The 18,819-nt window shown below is 38.2% G+C and overlaps 1 protein-coding gene across 2 annotated transcripts in view; it reads right to left on the bottom strand.

The window, feature by feature from the left end:
- Positions 1–18,414, bottom strand: part of Styk1 (serine/threonine/tyrosine kinase 1) — a 53,686-nt gene extending 35,272 nt beyond the window's left edge. Inside the window, exon 1 of one of the 2 annotated variants that reach the window (XM_078015244.1) lies at positions 18,089–18,414. The gene's annotated coding sequence lies outside the window, so the exon portion shown is untranslated. Of the gene's footprint in view, positions 1–16,257; positions 16,411–18,088 lie in introns of those variants that run through there. The other variant, XM_078015246.1, reaches the window with a different exon arrangement.
- Positions 18,415–18,819: the final 405 nt, after the last annotated feature.

The following is an 18,819-nucleotide window of genomic DNA, read 5'->3' as shown; positions in this document are numbered from 1 at the left end:
GATCTTGGTCAAATCATATTCTTACATTGTGTGCATGTATAAATATGTAACAAGAAATCTCATCATTATGTAGAACCATAATGCACCAATAAAAAATGTAGAAAGAGAAAAATAATAAATAAATAACCCTAAAAAGGTGGATTCAACTTTACATTTTGGAGTAAAAGACTAAAAACATCTCAATCAAAAAAACAGCTCCAGGGCTGGGGATGTGGCTCAAGCCATAGCGCGCTCGCCTGGCATGCTTGTGGCCCGGGTTCGATCCTCAGCACCACATACAAAGAAAGATGTTGTGTCTGCCGAAAGCTACAAAATAAATATTTAAAAAATTCTCCCTCTCTCTCTCTCTCTAAAAAAAAAAAAAAAAAAAAACTCAAAAAGCTAAACACCAAAAAAACAAATAACCCAAATGGGCCAAGGACCTGAACAGACACTTCTCAGAAGAAGATATATAATCAATCAACAAATATATAAAAGAATGCTCAGCATCTCTAGCACTTAGAGAAATGCAAATCAAAACTACTCTAAGATATCATCTCACTCCAGTCAGAATGGCAGCTATCATGAAGAAAAACAACAATAAGTGTTGGAGAGGATGTGGGGAAAAAGGTACACTCATACATTATTGGTGGGACTGCAAATTGGTGCAACCGATATGGGAAGCAGTATGGAGATTCCTTGAAAATCTGGGAATGGAACCACCATTGGACCAGCTATCCCTCTCCTGGATCTATATCCAAAGGACTTAAAAACAGCATACTACAGGGACACAGCCACATCAATGTTTATAGCAGCACAATTCACAATAGCTAAAGTATGGAGCCAACCCAGATGCCCTTCAGTGGATGAATGGATAAAAATAATACGTGGCATATATACACAATGGAATTTTACTCCACAATAAAAGAGAATAAAATCATGGCATTTGCAGGTAAATGGATGGCATTGAAGAAAATAATGCTAAGTGAAATTAGCCAATCCCCCCACAAAAAAAACAAATGCTGAATGTTTTCTCTGATATAAGGAGGCTGACTCATAGTGGGGTAGGGAGGGGGAGCATGGGAGGAATAGATGAATTCCAGATAGGGCAGAGGGGTGGGAGGGAAAGAGAGGGGGCAAGGGATTAGCAAGGATGGTGGAATGTGATGGACATCATTATCCAAAGTACATGTATGAAGACACAAATTGGGTGTCAATATACTTTATATTAAACAGAGATTAAAAAATTGTGGTATATATGTGTAATAAGAAGTGTAATGCATTCCACTGTTATTCTTTTTTTTTAATCAATAAAAAAGAAAAAGAAAAGAAACTGTGGCACAGAGAGCTTATACTTTGTTCCACATCACACCATTTTTAAGCAGTAAAGATGGGATTCTAAACCAAGTCATTTGGCACTTGAGTCCATGTCCTTAAAATTTGTACTATACTGAACTATCTCTCTAGTAGATCCTCAAAAGCACTTCTTTTTTTTTAAATTAGAATAACATTAAATATGATTTTGTTTATTAAATGAGATATAATTCACATACCATAAAAGTCACCATTTTAAAGTATACAATTTAGTAGTCTTTATTATGTTCACAAAGGTATGCAACCATTACCACTACCTCATTTTAGGATATTTTCATCACCCCCCAAAAGATATTTCTACCTCCTACCCAGTAGCAGTCACTCTCTATTGTCGTTTCTTTTCTTTTGTAATTTTCTTTTTTTCCCCCATACTGGGAATTGAACCCTGGGGTGTTTTGACATGGAGCATCATTTCCAAACCTATTTAATTATTTATTTATTTGTTTGATTGATTTTGAGACAGGATCTCATTAAGTTGCTTAAGGCCTTGCTAAATTGCTGAGGCTAGCCTCAAACTTGCGATCTTTCTGCCCCAGGCTCCCCAGTACCTGGGATTAACGATGTGCAGGACCATGCTCCGCCAGAACTTCATTTCTTTCTGAAGCTAAATAATATTATAATGTGTGAAAACATCAGATTTTGTTTTTCCATTTATCAGTTGATAGACACATGAATCGTTTTCACTTTTCACCACTAAGAGCAGTATTGCTATGAACATTCACATACAAGTTTTATGTGAATATAAATTCTCATTTCTATTTGGAATTATAATTCCACACAAAAGTGGAAGTACTGATGTGATAACTTTATATTTAAATTTGAGGAACTACCAGTTATTTTCCAGTGATTGCATCATTTCACATTTCTAACAGCAATTCAAAATGGGTCTAGTTTCTCCACATCCTCAACACACTTTTTTTTTTATAGCCCTAGTGGATAGTGTAAAATTGTATCTCATTGTGGTTCTGATTTGCGTGTAGTCTGATGATTAATAATGCTGAGCATCTTTTCATGTGTTCATTGGCCATTTGTATATCTTCTTTGAGTAATGTCCATTCAAATCATTTGCTCATTTTTAAATCTGGCTACTTGTCTTTTTATTGTTGAGTTCTAAGTGACCTTCTCTACCCTTATTAGACATATTATTTGCTTTTTCTGTTTGTTTTGTGTTGCTGTTGCTGTTTCGTTTTGTTTTGTTTGTTTATTTTTCAGTACTGGGGATAAAATCCAGGTGTGTTTTACCACTGACCTACATCCCCATACCTTTTTATTTTTTATTTTAAGGCCGGGTTTCACTAAGTTACTTAGGGCCTCATTAAGTTGCTGAGACTGGCTTTGAGCTTTTAATCCTCCTGCCTCAGCCTCCCAACCACTGGGATTAGAGGTGTGTGCCACCATGCCTAGCTAGACATATTATTTGCAATATTTTATTCCATTATGCATGTGGTCTTCTCACTTTTGATAATATCCTTCAAAGTTTTGGCAATTTTGTCTTGGGTTGCTTGGGCTTTTGATGTCGTATCTAAACATCAATATCATGAAGATTTATACCTATGTTTTCTTCTAAGAACTTTATAGTTTTAGCTGTTACATTCAAGTCTTCGATCCCTTTTGTATTAATTTTTGCATAGAGTATGAGGAACAGATTCAAATTCATTTTTTGCAGGTAGATATCCAGCACAATTTGTTAAAAAGATTCTTCTTTCCCTAATGAATTGCTTTTAGCACCAAAACAATTAGTCATAAATGTTAAAGTTTACTTCAACCTACGCTTCCCTTCTATTGACCTACAGTCTTGTTTACTACAGCTATATATTAAGTTTTTAAGTCAATTAGTTTAAGTCCTCCACTTTTTCTTTTTGAAAATTGTTTGGGCTATTTTGAGTTCATATGAATTTTAAGATCAGCTTGACCATTTCTGAAAACAAAAACAAAACAGCTGGAGTTTCGAAGGAAATTGTGCTGCATGTGTAGATCAATTTGAAGAATTCTGTCATCTTAGGGGCTGGGGATGTGGCTCAAGTGATAGTGCGCTTGCCTAGCATGCGTGAGGCACTGGGTTTGATTCTCAGCACCACATAAAAAAATAAAATAAAGATATTGTTTCCACCTAACACTAAAAAACAAATATTAAAAAAAAGAATACTGTCATCTTAGCAATTTCAAGTCTTCCTTACCTAAGAACACAGGATGTTTTCCCTTTTATTTAAGCACCCTTTTAGTTTCTTTCAAGGAAGTGTTACAGTTTCCAGTATATGGGTCTCATGTAGTTGTGGCTGATGATAACACTGACAGTTCCATAGCCTCAAAAGGTTAAACCAGAATTCTTATGTGATTTGATGAAACAACAGAATGGTCCATGTCTCAATGAATCAGTCCCAGAATAATTTTGGCAATTATGACCTCTTAGAGACTAGCCAGAAATGCTATCTATTTGATTACCATGGTGTAATATTAGGGTGTTAGTGCTCTTTCTCCTAATGGAGTCTAAGGCACAATGATCTATAACTCTCTTGGTATCAGAACGCAGTTCATTTTTTCTTTTTTTTTTAATTTTAATATTTATTTAATTAGTTAGTTATTGGCGGACACAACATCTTTATTGGTATGTGGTGCTGAGGATCGAACCGGGCCGCACGCATGCCAGGCGAGCGCGCTACCGCTTGAGCCACATCCCCAACCCAGTTCATTTGTTCTGACAGTCCTAATATGATCTAAATTTCTCTGGTTGCCATGAATTGGTGGGACCAGAGAGGTGTCCAAAGTATTCACATACACAACTTTCACCAACATGAATACCTCTATTTATCCCACACACAAACTAGTGTTTCCTAAGCAACCCAAAGTATGTTTGATTAAAGTGTTAATAAAAGTTCACAAAGATGTGGCCCCAATATTGATGCTAAATCTATACTTCATGTATGAAAATACACCAAATCTAGCATGGAGAATTCTACACCAGGGTTCAAAGAATTTCTTTTGGGGAGTAGTTTGCATAACACACTATCTAAATATCTATAAATCCATAACCTGTCAACATTTGTGGCCTTGCTGATACCAACAAATATGTTATCTAGATAACCTAAGCTCCTACTTTTATTTTAAAGTTAGCCTGCTTCTATTTCCTAGTCATTATTAATTCAGTATATTTAAAATAATCCACTTTAATATTGGCCCAAGAAAAGCAGCTTAAAGGGATAAGTGTGTTGCTAAAGAAGGGAGTGTGTGGATAATTATAAAACACAATTGGTTTATCTTTATTTCTTCCTCCCAACCCTACAAAATTGTAATATTCTTCAAAATTATCTTCATTTTTTTTTTGTAGTAGAAAATCATTCAGAATAACTCACGGATGTTTAGAAAATAAAATTTAAATGAAAAAGTGACTTGCCTGAATATAGAAAATAAAACAGAGATCTCATCAGGAGATGTGAGACTACCTGATTATGAACCTATCATTAGACTATCCTTAAGTATGGATCAGGAGTGTGGAAAAGAAAGACAAGGAAGTCAAGGTCACTTAGGGTCATGGGAGCTGTGTGGGCTTCAAGAATTAATTCAAACACATCAGCTCAACTCTCAGTGTCAGAAAGCCATTCCATCTGTACAATGCAAATGTAACAACCACCTCATATTTTCTATGCCCTATAGTCACACCTCCTGCTAAAGAAACAAAGAAACAAGAAAAAAAGAGTAACCCTGCTATCCATTTCTTAATATTCCTTCTAAAGGAAGATTTCACATTATGAAAAGCAGTATATGCTTCAAAAATGCCACAGAATTCTAAATATGCACAACAATAAGAGCCATTTGGAGTGGGGCATGGAAGCACATGCCTGTAATCCCAGCAATGTGGGAGGCTGAGGCAGGAGGATTACAAATTGAAGACCAGCCTGAGCAACTTAGTGAGATTCTGTTTCAAAATAAAAAGTAAAAGGGGCTGGGGGTGTAGCTCAATAGTAGAAGGCTCTTGGGTTCAACCCCTAGCACTAAAGGAAAAAAAAAAATCCCTTTTAAACCAGACCAAAAAAACCCCTAACCTCCCATTACTGAGGACACTGAAGCACAGTGCTTACATTCCAGAGAATGAGGAGGAAGATCCTAGTTCTTAGAGTTGATTAGCCCTTAAGCTAAAACTAGCATTCTGGGTTCTGAATCTCCACATGGTTCTCCTTCTGCTACCATTTCCCATTCATAAGGCTGACTGGATATTTAATCTTTTGTCTATTCAGCCAAATTTGTAGGGATGAGAATGAGAAGGAAGATTGTACTTCTTAGAGTTCATCATGTGCATATACTTTAACAGAGTCTTCTGCCTACTGGGACTTTGGGATATGCATGTGTCTGAAATTATTCTCTGAAAACCTCTGTCCCACATATTGAATGTATATCATGGTTGTGTTTCCATTGTTGGGGCTTTAAGAATACTCTAGTGAATACTCTGCTCCTCCAAGGTATGAGCCTCAAGGAAGGTTAAAGGGATCAGACATTGTGACCTGTGAGGCAAGATGCAGAGGCAGGAAGCAGAGCAGCCATATGACTTCAGACCAGACTGGATGTGTGCAACCTCACTGTGAATCTGATAAAAACAAGATAATCAACACAGATTGTCAGTATTCCCTTTGCTCCCTTCCCATTAAACCACAAGCCAAGCATGCCATTTCTATTAGGACAAACAAATGTATTCCTGTTGTTTTAGCCAAAGGCAGCATAGGCTGAAGAAGACTCAGAGAGCACGTAGGTGAAGGTCAGCTGGGAGCTCTGCCTGTTGGGGCCAAACCAGCCCAATGTGACTTAAGAAGGACTTTGGAAAAATGGATCTTAAGCCAATTTTGCTGATATAAACTAAGGGCAGCATTGATATACAATGGATGCTGATAGCTTATGATTGTCTGAAAAATAGAAAAGTGCTTGAGACACTTCTCTAAACCCCAATTGTTGTCTCTGGCAAATGTTTTTCAGTTTAGTTGGTAGTACAATATGAATATAATAATGTCTTCTGGGGTTATTCAGTATAACACCGTGCATTTATCCAACAATGCAGTAAATCATTCAACATCTGAGTGCATAGCTAAAGCTAATAACTTCAAAGCTTTTGCAGAAAGCACTTGTTTTCAAATGTGAATATTATGCGTTTTGTTGTTGTTGTTCCAGTTTTGGTTTTCCCAAGTGGGCTGGACCCAAGAACACTCTACCACTGAGCTACATCCCCTGCCCTTTTTATTTTTTATTTTGAGACAAGGTCTTACTAAGTTGCCCAGACTAGCTATGAACTTGGGAATCCTCCTGTCTCAGACTCCCAAGTCACTGAGATTACAGGTAAGTGACATCATGCCTGGCTTATATGTGTTTTATTGAGATTTTTCTACTTCTACTGTGTACACTTTGAAACATTAGTTCCCTTAAACCTTTAGCATCTACTACTATGTGTCTGATATGGTTTGAATATGGTTTGTCCCCTCTGAAATGCATCTTAAAATTTGATTCCCAATGTAATGGTATTGAGTAGTGGTGGGAACTTTAAGAAGGGAGTAAGTCATTAAAGGGGAGAAATGCCTTTCTCACAGGACAAAATTAGCTAAGACAAACAGGTTATTGTAAAGAGAAGCTATCCCTCACTTTTTACCTTTCGCATATACCCACTTACCCTCCCAGAGCTCAAGGCTTTCACCAAATGCATCTCTCTGATCTTGGACTGCCAACCTCCAGAACCATGAGTTTTTATAAACAAATATTTTGTATAAGTTATCCAGTCTCAGGTATTCCTTTAGAGCAACAGAAATAATACTAAATGTTCTTACCAGAATTCTAATTTAACCTAGAATTACATACATATAATAATTTGCATTTAGAACACAATTTTATAAATAGAACTATATTTCTATGTATCCTATTATCTGACAATGTGAAGAAACACGCTTAAATATGTAAGGGTTGGGGGGCCACTTAACATGGCTTAGAAAAATTAAAGAAGATTTCCTTTCCATTTTTAGCCTATAATTGTAGACACAAAAGTTTAAAATTACACGTCTAAAAACTGAAATCACAGCCAGATGTGGTGGTACATGCCTGTAATCCCAGCTGATTGTGAGGCTGAGGCAGAAGAATTTCAGGTTCAACGGCAGACTCAGCAACTTAGGAAGGCTGTAAGCAACCTAGTGAGAGCCTATCTCAAAATTTAAAAAAATATATAAAGTTGGGGTAAAAATTGGGAGTTCATAACCCACTTCAATCTAATGTATGAAATATGATATGTCAAGAGCTTTGTAATGTTGTGAACAACCAATAAAAAAATAAAAATAAAAAATAAAAATAAAAAATGAAAAAAAATATATATATATATATATAAAGGGCTGGAGAAAATCTTCATCATGTCAGATTAGACCCCTACTTCCTTAACAAGACTCCTAAAGTGCAAGAAGTAAAATTAAGAATCAATAAATGGGATGGATTCAAACTAAAAACTTCTTCTCAGCAAAAGAGATAATCAGTGATGTGAAGAGAGAGCTGACAGAGTGGGAGAATATCTTTACCACATGCACATCAAATAGAGCACTAATTTCCAGAATATACAAAGAACTCAAAAAACTTAGCACTAAGTGGGCTAAAGAAGTGAGTAGACATTTCACAGAAGATATACAATCAATCAACCAATATATGAAAAAATGTTCAACATCTCTAGCAATTAGAGAAATGCAAATCAAAACAACTCTAAGAGGGCTGGGGATGTGGCTCAAGCCATAGCGCGCTCGCCTGGCATGCATGCGGCCGGGGTTCGATCCTCAGCACCACATACAAACAAAGATGTTATGTCCACCGAGAACTAAAAAATAAATATTAAAAAATTCTCTCTCTCTCTCTCTCTCTCTTTAAAAAAAAACAGTCTGCTGAGGGCCATTACCAAGTAGGAATGACGCATCGAAATTTCCTTGCCAAGCGTACCCCATGCTGCTTAGAGGACATTTGATGGAACATTGCATGCATGCTTTAATAAGGTGACCTTGCTCAAGGACCAAGGCGGATTCGGGTTTAGAGCTGATCAGGTTTGAGGAAGTAACCGGCTCCTTGAGTTTAAGGCATTGCCAGTTTAAGATAATGGGTTTTAGGGAAGTTGGAAGTTGAAGATTATTGCTGGGATTAGGGTGTTCCTGCTGCTTGTTCCCATTGAGTTCTCGTGAGATTAAAATGGGATTTGGAGAGAGCCTCGTGGAGTAGGTGAATTGTGCAGGCAGACGGCAGAACGCGTTTGCCCCTGGACCTGTGTGGAGGCGGTGTGAGAGCTGGAATAAAGAATTGCTGTTTGAACCTACAAAGCTGTGAGTGCCTTGTGATTCTGGTGCCAAGCCAAGACATTGGCCCTTGGCATTATGGTGGCCCGTACTTGGGATGTCTGAAGCTTGGGGGTAAGTGAATTTGCTCGATCCTGAAGGAGAGCAAAAAAATGGGTGACCATTTCAAAAAACAACGTGTTCTTGTTTTGATTTATTTTGTTTTTATTTCAAGTTGCCTGTTCCTAGAACTTTCTCAGGCAAACTGGGGAAAATGGTTGACTCAAGGTTTGAATTTGTTCGCCTCTGAGGAAGAGAGATTGTTAGAGGAAGGAGGCACCCCAGTAAGACCAAGAAAAACTAGGGCATATGTTGATACAGTACAAAAATGTAGCCCATGGCTTTTTAAAGATGAGTTATTAAGTATATCAATGGGACCATCATGGTATCCTGTAGAAGGATTTTTCTTCAACAAGAAAGAGATGGCTAATTCTGTTTACTATACTTGTCTAAGATCTTGGTTTTTACAGACATCTGATTAATTTACAAAGCTAAAGTGTTAAAATATCAACCACTAAATATGAAATCAAGTACTCTTTACTTATTAAGTTCCATAAGGTAATATATTTAAACATTATGTGTGTTTTCATAAATTGGTAAATGGAAAAAAAGTTTAATATTGCTTTGGTCTGTGTCTTTGCTAAACAAGGTTACTAAGTGTTAAGATTCTCTCATGTGTAATTTATATACAGAGAGTATAAGAAGTTTCAGTTGGGTTTCAATTACAGTATAATAGTACCTTAGAAAACATGAAAATATTTCATCTTATTAAAGTGGAGTAATTTTATAAGGGTTGTTTCAGAATGTGAATTTATAAAAAGCATTAACGGTTAAAAAAGGGATATAAAAAGGTTCTAGATGTGGAAATATATTTTAATATAAAAGGTTAAAGGTTAAAGAAATGTTTCTAGATGAGATAATCTCTGTGTGGTAAAAAGTTGTAAATGCCATTTAAAAAGATTTTGTGGAAACTAGACTTAATTTAAAAGCTTGAGAAAGGTAGAAAGAAGAAAAAGGTATTTGTACATGGCAGATTGAGACAAAGCTTCTCAATGGAGTAAAAAAGAGCCTTTGGTTGAAGGGCAGCCATGTAAACTAATATTAAAGCGATTTATACAGAATCTAAGCCTCGTTTAAAAGAATAAAGCTGTAGGTGGAGAAAAAGTACATTTAAAAGTACAGTATAGATGATAATTGAAAGGCTTTAAAAGGTTAAATTGAAGGTGGTCGAGATACCTTCATGGTGGATAAAAGATTGCTTTACTTATCAAACTATTAACTATTAAAATATACTTATTAAACTAAAAAGAGGGAGATGAGATAATCTTTGTGTGGTAAAGTAAAAGGTTGTAAATGTCTAAATAAGTTGTAAAAGACTTTAAAAGGTTAAATTGAAGGTGGTTAAGATGCCTTCATGATGGAGAAAAAAAACATGAAAATGGGAAGATAATAAGATAAAAGATATTTAGATAAAGAAGATTAAAAATTTGAAGTGGAAAACTTCAAAAACAGAAGTACAGGAAGGTAAAAGAGAGAGAGAGAAGATGTAGAAAGATAAAAAAGATATAGGAAGATAAAAAAGATGTAGAAAGACAAGAATTTTAAACCCACAAAATAGGAAACAAAAGAAAACTAGGAGAGAAAAAAAAGCAACTAAGGGTAAATATAAAAACCTTAGAAGAAAAGTAGAAGATAGAAATAAGATAAAAAATGGTTGAAAATGTCAAGTAAAGGTATTTCAGATAGAAAATACAAAAGGCTAAGACAACTATGGTTTAAAACCACATCTAAAAATTAAAAGGATTAAAGTAATTCTAAAAACTAAGGCAAAATGCTTTTGAAAGACTTAAATTTAAAAGGATCTTAAAGGGGTATTTATCCCCCAAAGATAAACTTAAAATAACCCTTTTTACTCTAAACTTTTTAAATTTGGATTCATCAGGACTTAATGCTGCGGAAAGACATATATATCCAAAAAATGTACATAAGCCTAAGGTACTTTGGAAAGATATTCTAACAGGACATTGGAAAGCTCCCGACCCAGTTATTGTCTGGAGTCGGGGTTCTGTTTGTGTGTTCCCACAGGGAGAACAGCAGCCGATTTGGATTCCAGAGAGGTTAACCAAAACAATTTCTACAGAAAAAGAAGATGATTTGACTGAAATCCATAACAGCTGAAATCCAGAGCTCCAGCTTGGCTATTCTTACATCTGCGACAGTGATTAACCACGGTGCCTTTTTTTTCAATATCTATTTTATTATTGCATTTTTCCCACATCATAGTTCTATTTTATTTTTTGAGCTCATACAAACCTAGGTTAATGTTTTTCTGATCAGTTTTGTTTTTTGACTGTGTTTTATTTTTTGACTGTGGAGTTTTTAAACATTGCAATGGAGATTTTACCTAGGTAAAGCTACAAGGCCGTTATTATTGTCTTGTATGTTGTATGTTATGTGTGCCCTGTTTTGTGTTGCATGTCAGTATGTGTGTATGTCCATATTTTTATATGAGGAGCGCTCATGAAAAAATGGATCCGAATTTTTTTTTTATTCACGTGATTTAAGTGGTTTAATCTAATTAGGTAAACAGCTGTTAATGATTGTTTTCAAAGGTGGTTAATAGATCTGTTTGCTTACTATTGTTTTTAAAGGTGATTAACAGATCTGTTTGTTTACTTTCACTTTTCCTTTTCATCATATTTAATAATTCTGTTCAGGATAATGTCTCTTTAACATCATTGCCAGAATTCCCATCTCCATCCCAGTGCCGGTGAAGACAAAGAAAACCAAACTACAGCTTCTATGATAGCTACCACAGTAAACTGTATAAACTGATGCATCAATGAATATAACTCAACAAGTAATGCTCAATCAAGGACTTGATTTACTTTGGGAGGAAATGGACATATTGATAGACTCCTCCGATTTGAACTGCCTGCAGAACTTGCCTGGACTATATATCAGTTGCATGCATTGTGAACTATCGTCTGGTGCAGCGAATTGTGGTACTGCTGGCATATTTTTGCTGATGGTGTCACCAGTGATGCAATTTCCTTGCCAGCGCACCCCATGTTAATTGTGGTAATGCTGACATCTTTGCTGATGGTGTCACCAGTGATGCAATTTTTCCAAAGGAGCCGTCAATTGGCTTGGTGTTGTGGCATTTCTGTATCTTCCTCCCTTCTACTAGTGATGGTCTAAAATTTGGGGGCCAACAGAGGTGAGGCAAGAACCTCACCCCCCCACTGGCACCAAGGTTAAATTTGGGGGCCAACAGAGGTGAGGCAAGAACCTCACCCCCCCACTGGTGCTTAGGCCTATCCACAAGCATGGCTGAATGCTGGACCGGTAGTCAGCGACGGGTTGATCTGATTGCAGTGGATTCAACCTAAGACAGGGGACTGACGCCTAGAGGTCAGTTCATCCGATGACGGGTAAGAACCATATGTTGAATTGGACAACCTACCAGGCACGGTCCTAAGCCACATTGCTTGTTGTTTAATTAATCAGAAGGGGGGAGATGCTGAGGGCCATTACCAAGTAGGAATGACGCATCGAAATTTCCTTGCCAAGCGTACCCCATGCTGCTTAGAGGACATTTGATGGAACATTGCATGCATGCTTTAATAAGGTGACCTTGCTCAAGGACCAAGGCGGATTCGGGTTTAGAGCTGATCAGGTTTGAGGAAGTAACCAGCTCCTTGAGTTTAAGGCATTGCCAGTTTAAGATAATGGGTTTTAGGGAAGTTGGAAGTTGAAGATTATTGCTGGGATTAGGGTGTTCCTGCTGCTTGTTCCCATTGAGTTCTCGTGAGATTAAAATGGGATTTGGAGAGAGCCTCGTGGAGTAGGTGAATTGTGCAGGCAGACGGCAGAACGCGTTTGCCCCTGGACCTGTGTGGAGGCAGTGTGAGAGCTGGAATAAAGAATTGCTGTTTGAACCTACAAAGCTGTGAGTGCCTTGTGATTCTGGTGCCAAGCCAAGACATTGGCCCTTGGCAACAGTCAAAATGGCATTTATCAAGAATACAAGTAACAATATATGTTGGTGAGGATGTGGGGAAAAGGTACACTCATACATTGCTGGTGGGACTGCAAATTGGTGCAACCACTTTGGAAAGCAGTATGAAGATTCCTCAGAAAACTTGGAATAGAATCACCATTTGACCAAACTAGCCCACTCCTTGATCTATACCCAAAGGACTTAAAATCAGCATATTATAGTAACACAGTCACATCAATGTTTATAGCAGCACAATTCACAATAGCTAAATTGTGGAAACAACCTAGATGCCCTTTAATAGATGAATGGATAAAAAAAAACTGTTGTATATATATAATAGAATATTACTCAGCATTAAAAAAATAAAATATGGCATTTTCACATAAATGGATGGAGTTAGAGAATATCATACTAAGCAAAAAGTAAGCCAATCCTCAAAAAAGCAAAGGCAGAATGTTTTCTCTAATTAGTGAATGCTGATCCATTATGGGGGTGGGGGATAGGAAGAATGGAGGAACTTTGGATTGGGCAAAGAGGAGGGTGGGAAGGGGAGGGGGCATGGGGTAGGAAAGACACTAGAATGAGATGGACATCATTACCCTAGGTACATATATGATTGCATGAATGGTGTGACTCTACATTGTGTACAACCAGAGAAGTGAAATGTTGTGCTCTATTTGTGTACAATGAATTGAAATGCATTCTGCTGTCATGTATACCTAAGTAAAACAAATTTCTAAGATGTGGGGGGGGGGGTGGAGTTACTGGGGATGTGGTCAAGTGAAAAAACAGATCAAGTTTCAGGGGAGACAATGTTCAGAAGTTGGAATATAAAAGAGCCTAGTAGTAGCTAAGCAGAGTATGTACCAGGAAATTTTCCTGTTCCCTGCAGATTCCACCATACAAAGTGGTATAAGGTTTTTATACAATAAAGAATAAATGAGGGCTGGGGATGTGGCTCAAGCGGTAGCGCGCTCGCCTGGCATGCGTGCGGCCCGGGTTCGATCCTCAGCACCACATACAAACAAAGATGTTGTGTCTGCCAAAAACTGAAAAATAAATATTAAAAAATTCTTAAAAAAAAAAAAGAATAAATGAAAGAAATGGAGAAAAAAATAAAGAAAATGGTATTGACATCATGATATAGCTGGACTCTCTAGTGCCTAACTCAGCTGACATTATAGGGAAGGAAACTGCTGGAGAAGGCTTCTCTGAGCTGAGAGAGTAATAGGCTACTTCAGGGAATGAGATTATAAGTCAGGAAGTGGATAAGAACATCATTCATGTGCTGGGGATGTGGCTCAAGCGTAAGCATGCTGGCCTGGCATGCGTGAGACCCCGGTTGGATCCTCAGCACCACATACAAACAAAGATGTTGTGTCCGCCGAAAACTAAAAAATAAATATTAAAAAAATAAATTCTCGCTCTCTCTCTCTCTCTTTAAAAAAAAAAAAAAGAACATCATTCATTCTTAGTGTTCCTTTCCTTATCCAGAGGTGACTATCTAACTCATCTCCCCATTATTATGAAATTCTGAGTTGTTAAATAATAGAATACTCCTTTTTTCAAAGCCGAAAGGATCCCTGGATATTTCACAGTACCTCTACCTTCATTTTCTAAGAGGAAAACATTATAAAACAACCAAAGACCACTGAGCCAAAGCCTTGCTCTCTGGTCACAAATACAATGCCAGAACTTAAAAACAGATTTCAGGCCCCCGGATTCAGGTCAGGACTCTATCCATTCTACACTGATGTCTGCGTAATTAGCAACTTTACTTTTGTGCAAATTCATTCACTTTTACTTTCTTTATTTTTCTAATTAGAAACTGCCTAGGACATGATCTACTAGTAAAACACATTTACTTCTCAATTTATTTATTCAATACTTAATACTAAATTTGTCTATTATTGTGTTTCTTTCCTACCAGACAGTAATTTTTTCTTTAGATCCCTCATTAGTCATCTTCTTTAGGTTCTCCCATTAGCACAGCCTAGAAGCAGACACAGAGCAGTGGCCAGTTCTAAATTCAGAAAGTATGTTGGGGAAACAAACCAGCTAAACCTAGGCTGGTGGGGAAGACAAAATTGAAGTATTGATGTTAGAAGAAAAAGCATTAAACTTTCATGGGAAGAGTTTAGGGGCTTTGGCTATTTTTTTCATCACTGTTTCCCCAGCACCTAAAATAGTGTCCGGCACATATCAGAATTCATATGCCTGTTGAATAAAAATGTAAATCCACCTATAAAAGCATATACTTTATTAATTTGGTATTTCTTGTATAACTTTAAAAAGGAATTATTCAGGGGCTCGGATTGTGGCTCAGTGGTAGAGCACTTGCCTTGAATGTGTGAGGTGCTGTGTTCGATTCCCAGCACCACATATAAATAAAAAATAAAGGTTCATCAACAACTAAAATGAATAAAATAAATAATTTTTTAAAAAAGGAATTATTCATCATTCTGTTCAAGGATAAAATGCTTAAGTGCTGTAAGTTTGAAGCAAATAAACAGAATGACGATCTGGAAAAAAAAAGTAGCATTGGATCTAAAAGAAGTTTTTATAGTAAAATAACCTATAGAAATGAACTGGGGGCTGGGGATGTGGCTCAAGCGGTAGCGCGCTCGCCTGGCAAGCGTGCGGCCCGGGTTCGATCCTCAGCACCACATACCAACAAAGATGTTGTGTCCGCCGAGAACTAAAAATAAATATTAAAAATTCTCTCTCTCTCCTCTCTCACTCTCTCTTTAAAAAAAAAAAAAAGAAAAGAAAAGAAATGAACTGGGCATAAAGGATTAAACTGCAATGCCAAATATAGAAAGAGCAGTTTTAAGCCAGGTGCAGTGGCGCACACCTGAAATCCCAGCGACTCTGGAGGATGAGGCAGGAGGATCACAAGTTCAAAGCCAGCCTGAGCAAAAAGCGAGGTGCTAAGCAATTCAGTGAGATCCTGTCTCTAAATAAAATACAAAATAGGGCTGAGGATATGGCTCAGCAGTGAGTGCCCCTGAGTTCAATCCCCGATATCCAAAAACCAACAACAACAACAACAACAAAATAGCTTTTAATGTGCTATCCAATGAGTATTAGGGTACCCTGCTTCTGTCTGATAAAGACACATTTTTCATTCTGTCTTTAGGGTGAGTGTTGTTTTTCTTCTTTTTAAAAGGGAGCAACGTAGCAGCAGGTAAAATACCAAACCCCAGAGTAAAACCCAATGAAGGACAAACCTTCAGAGACAGGACAGGTACAACAGGCAGATTAATGCCATTCTCAAGGTGTCTGTTTTCATTTCTGGAACTGATGAAAGCATCAGTTTTTTTGGTTTTTGGTTTTTGCTTTTCTCTCTCCACTTTTTTTTTAATTGGTGCATTATAGTTGTACATAAAGATGCAATTTGTTGTTACATATTTATACAGGCACACAATTTAACAATATAATTTGGCCAATATTGATCCCCAGCATTCCCCCCACCACCTGCTCTTCTTCCTGTCCCCAGGGAAAGCATTTGTTTTCAATAGGCTTAAAATAACAAGAGAAAATTAAAGATATAGATGAGATTAATAAACTAACCTTAGCAGAGGAGGTTATCTTGGATTATCCAGTTATTATCAATGTAATTGCAAGGACATTTACAAGTACAAGAGGAAGAAAAAAGGGTCAGTGTGAAGGAATGTGAGAGTCAGCAGGCCATTCCTGGCTTTGAAGATGGAGGAAGGGAGCAGGAGCTAAAAAAAAAAAAAAAAAAAAGAGCCAGTAACCTTTGGACACCAGCAAGGCAGCCAGGAAACTGGTTCTCCCTGGAGCCTCCAGAGTTCAATCTGGAGAACATAGACCTGCCTACCCTTGTCTGAACTCTGACCTCTATGACTATAAAATAAAACAGTGGTGTTGTTTTAAGCCATTACTTTTGTGGTAATTTGCTACAGCAGCCATAGAAAAGGGATATACTCAACTTAAAACAAAAGTTGAGAAAGCTGCAGAATCATAACTGCCTATGGAAGCCCGGAGCACATGAGCAGCTTGGGAAGGTGGGGTAAGTGTCTACAGAAGACAATTAAAGAAGTCTAACTACCTTTGAGCATGTACATACTTAAAGACCTACTCACTGTTATGGGTTGAATGGTGCCCCTCTCATTCCTATATTGAAGTTCTAACACCCAGGACCCCATAAATGTGACCTTATTTGAAGACAGGGTCTTTAAAAAGAAAATCAAGATAAAATGAGGTAGGTACAGTGGGTTCTAATCCCTTATGACAGATGTTCATACAAAAAGGGTAAATTCAGAGACAGACAAATACAGGGGGAGAACACCATAGAATATGAAGACAGCTTCTACAAACCAAAGAAAGGGGCCTGAAATAAAACCCCTTTGCATATCCCTCAGAATCAACCGATCCTGCCAACACCTTAATTTTGAACTTCTAGCTTCCAAAAGTTGAAACATTAATTTCAATTGTTCAAGCCACCTGGTTTCGTGATCCTTTGCTACAGCAGTCCTAACAAACTCACACAGTAAGGGAGGTGCTGAAGAAAAAGTGTATGATTTTCACTGAAACAAACACTTCAGGATGCTTCATTGAAATACATGATCTCTGGCTGGCTCTGAGTGGAGATTCTCGTGGCGGGATGCTAGGTAGGCAGCACAAAGCTGTGCTTGCTGGCAAGTGCTTTTCAGTTTGTGTGCTGCACAGTATAAGGGCTGAACTGCTTTATTTCCACAACTATGAGTGGCTCTCTCTGCGGGGGGGGGGGGGGGGAGAGAAAGTGTGGTCTGAAATCTATGAAAAACTCAGATGGGGAGAGGATTCATTAGAGAAGGAAGTTAAAAAATCACACAAATGCAAGAGAAACAAAGGAGACAAAATAGGAATGAGGTCGAGTAATTGGTGGGGAAAAAGAAAAAGAGGCAAAAGGGGTTAAGAAGCAGATTTGGTTAAGGAGAACAGCAGCTCACACTGTACAGTTTATAAACATGGTTACAGATATTATCTCATTCAAATATCACCACTACCCTGTGGGGTCATTTCAGTATCATGCTTCACAGAGGAGGACGCTGAAGCCGAGGCATTCATCTGAACAATTGTGCAGTCCTCCGACAAGGATTTTCTGTACCCTCATCTCCCTCCTTCCTTCCATCTCCTGCCTGTCTGGGGATAGAGAGAGACCTCTTGTCCCAGGGTTTACTTCCTGCTGCTGACACAGGTTTAGTCTTATAAAAACACAGAAGCCAAAAGCCGAAAGATGCTTGTTCTGAAGAAATACAGGTTAATTCACCTGGGGATTAACCATTCCACTCGCAGCTTCCTCCCCTGGTCTCTTTCCCAACCTCAAAGTCCACCCTTAGCTGCATCATTGCTGACCCCCTTCCTCCCTCAAACCCCAAAAAACCCCGTTCGCTACCGTGTCCCTCCTCCGGTCAGTCTGGTTTCGGATGGAACTGGCCCAGTCAGGGGAGTGAAAAATGACCGGTTCAGGCTGAGCAAGGTGTGCCAGGCTCAAGGAAACGCTTTCCAGTTTCTCCTTCCCACCGTGGGGCGTGGCTGCCGGCCAAGGATGGAGCCGGGGCGGGCTCCCCACAAAGGGAAGTCTGAGGGCGCTGAGGTTTCCCACGCTCACCACACACCAACCAGCAGGAAACCTCTGGTGAAACTGTCACAGCTGGACTTGTTGCCGAGCTGCCTCCTCATTTCCTACTCGGGCGAATGTGACAGGGGCAGGTGCAATGGAGACGCCAGTTCAGGTGAACCCAGAGTCAGGCTACGACGCAACAGCGCCACCTCGCGTCCCAGCCCCTGGCAGCTGTTCTCGCAGGTGCAAGAAATTGTCAGGATTAGATCGTCAGCGCTCCCTTAGTCCCAGCCAGACCCCAAAGCTTTGCCAAGTGTTAGAAGAGTATTGACTATTGCCGGGACAATAGTAAGCTTGTAAGAAATAAGTGGAAATATAATTCAAAATAGCTAGACTCCAATAGATGAATGGATTTTTTTTAAAATGTGGTATTTATACCCAATGGAATATTACCCAGCCTTAAAAGAGAATAAAATTATGGCATTTGCAGGTAAATCGACGGAGTTGGAGAATATCATGCTAAATGAAGTAAGCTATCCCCAAAAACCAAAGGCTGAAAGTCC

Source organism: Ictidomys tridecemlineatus, chromosome 6 (genome assembly GCF_052094955.1).
Source record: "Ictidomys tridecemlineatus isolate mIctTri1 chromosome 6, mIctTri1.hap1, whole genome shotgun sequence".
In the NCBI taxonomy this organism is placed as follows: domain Eukaryota; kingdom Metazoa; phylum Chordata; class Mammalia; order Rodentia; family Sciuridae; genus Ictidomys; species Ictidomys tridecemlineatus.
The sequence above is the reverse complement of the archived record's forward strand: the minus strand, read 5'-3'. Positions and strand labels throughout refer to the sequence as shown.